Source organism: Acartia tonsa, chromosome 1 (assembly GCF_053477335.1).
Source record: "Acartia tonsa isolate MP-2025a chromosome 1, ASM5347733v1, whole genome shotgun sequence".
NCBI classification, from domain to species: Eukaryota; Metazoa; Arthropoda; class Copepoda; order Calanoida; family Acartiidae; genus Acartia; species Acartia tonsa.
In genome coordinates, this window is record NC_137260.1 from 57,290,977 (window position 1) to 57,301,492 (window position 10,516).

At 35.1% G+C, this 10,516-nt stretch overlaps 1 protein-coding gene across 2 annotated transcripts in view; it reads left to right on the forward strand.

Moving 5' to 3' along the window:
• The window catches only part of LOC145324590 (uncharacterized), a 28,579-nt gene extending 25,517 nt beyond the window's left edge, over window positions 1-3,062 (forward strand). For both annotated transcript variants that reach the window (XM_080167175.1, XM_080167182.1), the window contains exon 11: window positions 2,870-3,062. The gene's annotated coding sequence lies outside the window, so the exon portion shown is untranslated. The remainder of the gene's footprint in view (window positions 1-2,869) is intronic.
• The last annotated feature ends 7,454 nt before the right edge of the window (window positions 3,063-10,516 follow it).

Genomic DNA, 10,516 nt, shown 5'->3' on the forward strand with positions numbered 1-10,516 from the left:
TCTTAAACTCTAAAGAAAAAGATGATATGCTACCACTAGAGATTTTCTATTCCTACCAACAATATAACAAATTAATTGTCCCCGAAACTCGCTGTTTACAGAACCATTTTCTGTCTAAAAGCAGTATTCAGACTCATCGTAAAAAACTAGTTAGGGCGCTCGGTGAGCTGGATTTAGTAATACAGTGCGACAGTCTTAAAATCAATGTTTCTTTGGGAGAAAATTTACCCTGTTTTGTGGATCATTTTTCGGTTTCAGTCAATAATAAGACTATGGGAATATCCCCATTTTCACGCAGATTGGTTAATACCACCCATTTAACCCCGACTAAATGTGCCGAAAATCCAATTTTCTTACATTTGTACCAAGGAAAATTCCTTGGTAATCAAGGGCAGGGTATGCAAATACTAAATGTAAATCAATATCTTATGGATAAACCGATTAGCTTATTTCTATATCATTCTTGGCAAAGCCTAGAAAAAACTAATTTCTCAGAAAGTACCGAGGAATTATACCTCAGCCAACTTGCCGCAGACTCCAATAATTTTGAAGTAAAAATAACTGACTCCTGGTTTATTCAAACGTATCATAAGGTGGTTGATTTTCTATCCAGTACTTGGTATCATATAGTGCTTGTAGTAGCAGCCATCCTTACAGGAATAGGGTCGTTATTATGCGTCGCTTTTATTATCTACATATTAGCCTGCACCAAAATTCACGCGTACAAAGAAGGAGGTACGAGTGAAACGCACGAATTGCGGGATTTTACAAATAATGGGGAAAACTAATCCCCTCAAAAACGGACGACCTGTATCAAGCATATATACCTATAAAATTGTCGTCCCTAAAGGTCGTCTTTGTAAAAATATTTCCTTATTCGGTATAAGGAATTAATGACCCTTAATTTTAAGTTTATTATTTTTGTTTTAGGATATCCCAGGCGGAATTTTTCAAGGGGTTTTCACCACTCCCATGGGGCCGGTCACTCTTCATACCGTCGAGAATATGAAGAGGCACCCTTTTACAATGAAGAGGACTATTACTATGACAGCAATCATGGCTATCCCCAGGGCGGCCCTGAGGAAGCCTACTATGAACCTGATGAAAACAGGTACCAGCCGCGGGTAAAACCGCCGCGCAACCCTGAAAACCTCAGTGAATTGCAATGCGTCTCAAAGTCAATCCACGTTTACCGCCAAGCGAGAAAAGAGGTTCCAAAGGAACTCCTAGACCTGCAAGAAAAATTGCGGCAGGCTAAAAACTTAGAAGCCAACGAATATTCTGATAAAGCCAGGTCTAGAACCAGGCCTCTAATGGAACAAAATAGGGGAGGGGAACCGCAAAAAAATCGGGTGGAATCGCCGCCAAAACGTAATGCCTCACCTGAATTGGAGGTAGTCGCCGTAAAATCTGCCCCAAAAGCGGTAGAAAAACGTCCGCCAACACCAACAGGCAGCGGCGGGCCAGTAGCCAAAAAGGCTAAGGTGGAAATTCAACCGCCTCCACTACCCCCTAAAAAGAAAGAAACATTAGCAGAAAACAAAAGTGAGCCTAAGGCTTTTTGGGTGACCGCTGAGGAATGGAAAAAAGTCCTATCCTCCACTGTAAAAGAAGCAATGGAGGAAGCTCTTCTCCCCTTCCAGAGAAGTCTGGAAACTAAAATTGCTAGCAATGCTTCATTTGTCGAGAAAGCATATATACAACATGGCAAGCGCCTTATTGAAATTTCCGCAGAATTACTGCGGAACCGCAGAACTTTGCGCGACAAAATTCGCACCGTCTCTGAGGACTCGACCGTTGAGTTAAAATCACGAATGACCACGGTTATTGAGGCCACTAGTCGACTGTTGGACCAAAACTCCGACAGGGTAATTAAATATATTAATACTCGTTGTAATGTAATGAATGTACCTGGGCAGAATGTGGCACCAATAGAGGCGTCTCTTCCCGCTGGGGACGTACCCCGGCCAGATGATGATGGAGTTGAGTTGATCTCCCATTATGGCGGTTCTGAGTGCTCTGATGAGTACAGGCCCACCGATAGAGAAGGCAATCCAGAGATCCTGGATCCTGCAGAGGAAAACAGCGACACAGAGCTCGATAATCAAATCAATGAGCTCTTTCCTTCTGGAATTGATCTGCCTGTTAATCCGCAAGCTGGCGCTGCCTCTGAAGATCCAGTAGCCACGGCTCCCTGCGAGGGCATGTTAGCCCTCCAAAATGCTGTTGCTCCAGAGCCTCCAGCAGCTCCAGAAAATCCTACTCCCGCTGAACCTAATCCTGTGGATATCGTAGAGAGGGCTATGGCTGCCATCGAAGAACCTGCGAGTACCACATCAACCCGCAGAAGCCGGCGTGCTGGTCAACTGTGAGGGAATATTTCATATTCCCTCAGAGGGGGCAAGTGTGGTAATCAACACCCAAGTTTATGTATCCTTATCCCTGTTCACATTCTTATACTCTCTGGCTGAGTCAGACCTCCACTTGTAACCGCCACCATACTCCATCCTGCTGTGTTGAGGGGTAGTTGATTGTTGCAGGCCAAAGAGTGAATACGCTTCCTCCCGTCTGCACTTGGTTAGATACAAGCCTATAAGTCTAGGCTGGCGGTATCTATATTTCCCACGTGTTCAAGTACGTCGTTTCTTACCTAACTAAGAAACAGGACGTCTGAGCCTTTAATATATATATCATAATAAATATATCCTATAATAATAATCCCATTAATCTGCCTATTTCTAACCAGTTTTATATGTTTAATAAATGTGTATTTTTTAGAAATACTTTGTTAGATTATTGATTATTAAATTGTATCGGAGCTACTCTATACTCGTATTCGCAGTCTGTCTGTACATCCCCTCATACGTCAATACCCATTGTAAAAAGGACTTATTTACTGAATGAAATTCGTCGTCTGACTGAATTTTGTATTTTTATTACCAGACATCCTTTAAGCATTAATTAATCTTGTTATGTGATAAATTATTAATTTCTAACTAAAACCAGTGTTCATTATGAATTATTTCTTGTTATTTTCTTGTAAATAAACATTTTTTAGTAAATAGCTTGCAATTTTGTTTCAAATATTTGATATATACGGTTATTTTAAGTTTTACAGACAATAGACCTTATGTCAGCAAGGCGCCGCTTCCGACAAAATCACAATGGCGATGATTTGCGCCTTTTTGTCATTCAAACCAAATACATAAATCTATTAATAACGTCGCGCTCTTTAGATAAGAGCAATCCATTTGAGGTTATAACGTTTCTTAGTTGAGATTTTATCTTCATATACTTTTGAGGAAGGTTAATAACAATTTATATTCATGATAGAAGTATGTCCAAGAAGTATGTGTGGTAGTTCGACAGACTGTCGTTTCCTAGAGGAGCTTTGCTCCTAGCCAACTATTGATAAGATATCAGGTGTCTAATCTCCTCCCAACAAATTCCTCAGCAACCCTTCTATTGTTTGACTGGCAGATTAGCACGGTCAAAACTGCCAGCAGATAGCAGGGGGAAGGGGTTGCCCCTCCCCCTCCTTTTCCAGCCGACCTACCCTTTTCCGGGGGACACCAGCCTTACCCCCCAAATGGACCTACCCTTCTTCTTCTCACCTGGACAACACTTCCCCATCATCTCCATTCCCTTTTTCTGCCTACCCAATATCTATAATTTGTGTATATAAGCTATGATTTTATAATGTAATATCAGTTCTAAATAATTCTTCAATCTGTAACCACTTGGAGTCAGGGACAAGGGAAGGCTATTCTGGCAAACAATGCTTTAGAGCTGATTTCCAGTTTAAACTTGATGATGAGATAAAGCAACTTTTGGCAGAATTTGATAATAAACTCAAGCATTATTTTAAAACTTTTTGCTTTGTTTACTAAAAGCCATGCTAAAAGGATAGACAGAGTTTGCCTGCACGTCCAGTTTAAAGATGTATGGGCAGAAATAAAGCTTTTTTACAATATTTAGGTATTTTATCTAAATCATAAACTACTCGTAAATTATATGTTGAAGAGTGAATAAATTTATAAAAATCCTAAAGAGTGAATAGCTGTGATACTTTGAAAAATATTTAAGATTATTTAAAAATTTATCTCATATACATATTTTAATTCAATAAAGGTTTTTACGACACCTAGCAATAAAATTCTGAACTACATAGCTATGAATTTTCACAATAATACATTTTATAATATTTGTAGTAGTTAAATTTTGACTTTCTTGGCAACTTCTTGTCTCTTATAGCTAAACACGTTGGAGGAAAGTGGCGAATTAGGTAAGTAAAATAAAAAAGCTTTCCTGAAATCATGATTTAATAAGTACTGCAATAATCAAACCTAAAAACTTATAATCTTCTCCGAATATTACAACTTACAAACATTTGAATCATTTAAGATATGGGTAATTTCCCCCAAAGTGCCTTGTAGAGCACAGAGTCCCCCCTTTTCCTACCATTAATGTAAAACAAATTGAAAACGATCATAAGGGCGGCATATTAGAATTGTCCTATTGTTTTAAAACTGTAGTAGTTAGATACAATTTAGAGAGCGTAGCAACTCTATAATTGTTACCAGAATGTCCATATGTCCATTTTAAACATTATGTTGATTTTTTTTACTTTTTAATAACAAATTTTTATGTGATCTAATTATCCTATTTATTTGGTATACTGATTCCTGGGACAACAAAGTACAATATTATAAGCGAAGCAACTCTATAATCAAGTCCTAGAAATGTGAGTATGTCCATAAACATTATCCTGTATTAAGCAGTTTTTAAACAAAGTTTACTAACAATTTTGCTTCGACTCTTATACATTTCACTTCTGATTATTCAGTTCTGACATTCTATAAGTGTTCATGTCCATTTGTCCTATCGTATCAGAGCTTTGCTCTCATAGATGTTGTCATCCTTGTTTGATAAATAATGAAAAATGAATTTAATTTTGAGCTTTAGGCATAAGTTTGATTATTTTCTAATTATTTTCAATTTTTCTTTAAAGATCCAAATTGTTTTGATTGAATTTGTCCTATTTCATTTTTTATAGATTCATAAAGTGAGATATTAATTAGTTATTGAATCATTTTGAAACTTTTGCGTTAACCTACTTCAGGGGGTTAAACAAAGTGCTTGAAAATGTTTAGGATTAAAATTTTTTTGAAATATTTTGTTTTTGATTTTAAACAGTTACAAATATTTTGGATAAGAAAAAAATTTAAAGATTTTAATTTTAAGAAGTTTTCAAAAATATTTTTTTAATCTCCCTAATTCTAAATTCTTTAGAAAGAAATCTTTGTTTTGATTCCACCAGCAGACGGCAATTCTAAAATTCTAAGCTAACGAGGTTTGGTGATAGCTTATGATTTATACTCAGATAAATGAACAATAGTACATAATAGAAGTAGTTGCATCTTTCTTTTTGCTATATCAGCTGACAATTACCGTGGTAGGTTTGGTGATTTTCCAAGAATTGTTGAAGAATTATTGAAGAATTGTTGATGAGACGGACTGCCCCTGACTTGGAGTATTTGTTTGATAGAATCATTAAGGCTAGGGGCTCTTTCGCCGGACTTCGCCAAATATGGCTTGAATCGCTTCACCCCTATTACATATGCACTAACCATCTTCTTTTTTTTAGACAACCAATTCTTTAATTGCTTCACCTTTGTATGGAAGTTCATGCAACTTTGCTTGGTATTGATTTGTGTCTGTTTTAAGCCAAGGCATTCCCTAACATCAATATTATTCGAGTTATAAATTTTAAACGTGTTGCAGAGTTTATCTTAGGCTTGTTAACAACACTAACGTTAGACGAATCTTTTGTTACTTTATAATATACTAGCGGCTTCGCCCCTAGCCTCTAGGGGCTTTGCTCAAAGAGGTAATTAAAAAAAATTCAGTATTTCTGGTGCTGCCATTTTTATGTGAAGTAGTTTCAACAGTAAACTATTTTTTTTTGGGGGGGGGGATTTTCATTTTTTTGGGGGGGTTGGAGGTGTCCCACCCCCCAAGAAAATAGCTTAAAACCACCAAAGGACCAATGGGTATATACTCAAAAGATTAGAGCCCAATCGGTTCAGTGGTTACTGAGATCTTAAGCTTCAGATAGACAGACATCGTTCTACTTTGTATTATAGACGTTTACCGTCAACTTATATAGAAAATATCGCCAAAACATGTTATTATGTTAATTCAATTATTTGTTAATGCATTGTTATAAAATACTCCCCCACACCTATATTTGTGCTTGAAGTGTATATACAATGATGAAAACATCCAAAAAGCGATGGGACAATTTTTTTTTACAAATGAGTACTATTTAGATGACTGATACACAGTGGTCTATTTTGGCCTTTTGGTGGACATTTCACCTACCTCTACTCAAAGTCAATTTTCTCAGCTTGTAGTTGATAGAATCGTTCAAAATAAAAAATGTGCGCCTTATTATTACCAAATGCAACACGTATATGCATCTAGAGAAGAAAAACAAAAGCCAACTGGCCTAGAAAATACTTTGAAACTTAGCTAAAATTTCATATTTTTATAATTTTTTCTTAAGTCCTAGAGAGCCTAAATTCGATGTTTTAAAGCAAAAAAACATTTAAAAACCTTGAAGCATGAATAATTATTACTGTAGAAATGATTATATAAAGGTAAATGATCTATCACCAAACTTTGTACAACATACATTTGATACAACTAATTGAAGTTTCTTCACCCTTATTTTACGAAGTTATTTTCTCTTAGATAATTAATAATACTTAATGTAATCTAGTAATAAAAAACAAGGATAGGTTACTGGCAAAAATTATTTTATTGGAAAGGAATTTATCTAAAAATGTTGTTTTTGTGGTAACCCAAGTTGTTGCTTCTTATCACGAAATAAATACACAGGGATATGTTACTTGAAGACAATCTTTTTGGCTCCAAAAGAAAGTTTCATACAGCATGCAATTGCAACGACCGTAAATTACACTGGTACCCAAAGTTTTATAAACATGTTATCTTGTTGGTTGGCCCAAAAAACTTATTATTGAAATTGATTGGTTGGTTTCAAACTGGAAGTGTCCAAATTTTTTTACCAATAATAAAAGGGATAATTTTGTTCATCATTATTAGGGATGAATATCATTATCTATTAATCATCCATTGACTAATCCCTTTAGATTACTCATGCAATAGTACTTAAATGGGAAGGAAAATGATTAAATTCGATGACTGAAAAGTCTGAGGCTTTGTTCCTTAGATGTCATATCTTTGACGAAAATAAAATTTCCAGATGGTTTTAGTCTAGCATTGGATATACTATTACTTGAATGTTACACCAGATTTTTATGTTCTCAAAAAAAGGGAAACTCGCAGCAGACTAAAATAACTATACCCAATCCCCCTCCTTTACCCCATCCCATCTCCTACTCGATAAATGAACTGGTAAATAAACGAGTTCCATGTTAGCAAGGGAAACTCTCAGCGGACTAAAATAACATGTCCCCCTAATCCACCTCATTTACCGCATCCCATCTTCTACTCGATAAATGAACTAGCCAATAAACGAGAAACATGTTAGCAAGCTAAATTGACAACAATTTTTCCCCTGTCATAATATTCACGTATATTCTATATCCATTAGTCTAGCATGAACCCGAGGCTATAGCATAAAGGGTAATGCGTTTGCTAGTTTTTATTTTGTGTAAAACGTAATCATACTAGAGACGTTAAAAAAGGCTGCAGCTTTGTTAGACACGTTACTTTTAGAGTATAGGCATTGTTTTGCCCTTGAATTGATAAATGTAACAAGACATTTTTTATTGATATTATACCTACTAGTTTAACAAAAATCAAATTATTGTTCGAAAATCTGTTTTAGATATCTTACATAACAAACACACAAATTTAAACATTTATGTTATTGAGAAGAAATAAGTTAAAATGCATTTTTGATTAAAATTAACAAAGAATAAAAAAAAAATTTCATCTATTGCAATTTTAGAGTTAACCCTATAAAGTTAAAGTTAAAATTTGAAATAAACCGGGCCCCGTAACAACCTAAACTAAACATCAAACTATAACATTATACCTGTAAATTAAGAATACTATATGGTTTGGTATGTTACGGGGCCCGGTTTTTGGTCAAAAACTTAAAAAACTTTAAATTATTGCAAAAATTTATTGCAAAAATATTTAGGAAATGACATAAAAAAATTTTAAAAACAACTATAAAATTGATGAAAAAAGTAAAAAATAAATCTAAAACCCCAGTTTCCTAATATATCATGTAATATTATGAATATAAATAGGTGAAGAAACTTCATTGTATCAATGCAACACTGAAAAAAAATATTTTTTCCAAAGATGGTGAAAATTCAAAAGGTAAAATTCATGACGTGAAAATAATCCTGAACCTTCATGTTTCAAAGTTCATAATTCCTCAACCAGTAGTTGAAAAGACAAAAACTCTTCGGTTTTATATGAGATAGGGTATATATTTTCAAAATAAATTATTAATTTTGAGGAATTCCAATGTTTATTTTTGGCGAAATGTCCGGCCTTAGACCACTGTGTGATAAAGAATCTAATGTATTTAATAGATTGAATCGGTTAAGCAATGTCCACTCCGACGTTTGGGACTCCTGCGTTTGGGACTTCTGCGTTTGTCCACTCCGACGTTTGGGACTCCTACGTTTGGGGTAGGACCATTGAATCGCCTTTTATATTATCTAAAAGTTTGGTTTATTATTGTAAAATATGATCAGAACTATAGTCTTCGACGGATGAACCTAATATGTAAAAATCTTTACTTTTTACAACATTGAAAATGTATAAATTCCTTTGTGTATTGTATTTCAGGGTTAAGGGATAAGACAGTGGTTAATAATTTAATATTTCATCTAGTAGGTAATAGGTGTACAATTCTGTGGTTTAGGGCTTAAAATATGAGGTGGGGATAATAGTTTAGTTTTTGTTAAAATGATTTATTTTTATAAAAAATCATACATAATGAAATAAGTAAAATACGAAATAAAAATTAGATATGTGTTAGTAGGTTAAGGGTTACCTGTTATACATATAAAATATCAATAACTAACATAAAGACTAACTACACAATTAAATTAATAATGTTTAAATTGGTTTGGTGTTTGAGTTTCAGTTTGTTAGAGTTGGTTGGTTTGATTGATAGCAAGCAGTTTGGGCAGGAGTAGATTATTGAGTTGGAGGGTCCCAGTTTCAGCTTACTGGGCTCTTTTGTGGTCTTACAAAATTGATGAAAAGTCAAAATCGTAAGGCAGTCTTATAATAATAAAGACAGCAAAGGTTCTTGTCAAAGATTTCTTAAAATTCACAAAAAGTGACCCGCTCCTTGACATATGCAGGTAAAGATAACCCCATGATATGGGGGAGAATGCACCAGAATAAAAGGGAAATGTATTTCCCTTATCACACACAATAAATAGAATAGTAATAAAACACAGACATCACGCGGGAAAAAGAGGTAGAACAGGTGTAGCAGAAGGGGTGATGACAGGAGTTGGAGGGGAGGGAGGTAGGTGAAACTGTTGTTGATAAGGCGGGATTCCTAGCCGCCATCTCGTCTCGGCTTGGTTTCAGATTTCAAAACAATATTTGCAGAACAAAAAATGGATATATAATAACCGAAAAAAATTTGAAGCGGGAAAAAAGTAGGCAGACAAAAAACTGATTCTTCTCCAGTGATGGTAGAAATCGTCTGTGTCCGATGAATTTATCTGCTATTGTTCTAACCTATCTCCTATAGTGCTGTGTGCTAAAATATGGGTGTGTGAGGGGCTATGGGGAAATTTAGAATATTAACAGGAGAGGTATGACGTAGCTATTGTTGGGTGAGGGGAGGGTTTTGGGAAGAGTATGTGACAGGGTCAGGGTGTGCGATCACGAACGCGTACACAATTGTTACAAACATACACAATTATATGTGGGTGTTTTCAGGGAGAAAGCGGACATTAGGCTGTTTATTACACTAGTCCCCAAAGTTTTTTAATGCCGTTTTATTATTTGTTGGCCTAACAACATAGGGGACTTTTATTATTAAATTTTGATGGGTTGGTTCATTGAGTTGAGTATCCAAACGTTTCTACTACTAATTGTAATTTTGTGTGTTTCTCCTAGAGTAATGCGTGTGTGTGTGTGTTTCTCTGTTCAGCGTCTTTTTTTATAATTTTCCTTGCATTATGATTTGGTAGAACATACCCTAGTTGTAGAATAGCTATTATATAGTAGACAAATCATCATATTTACTAAAGTAACAGAATATGTCTAAATAGTAAATAATATTTGTAGGCTAAGATTGGAATTTGTTGATTTAGTAATAAATAGCTGTACCGCGTTAACCTAAGAAAAAGTTGGGCTGCGGAATCAATGGAACACCAATAGGGTCGAAGTGTTTAGATCTAATGAATAATGTCACACGTTCATTAACAATTCTATATATTAATTCCTTAATGCTACATATTATTAGCGGTATTAACCATTA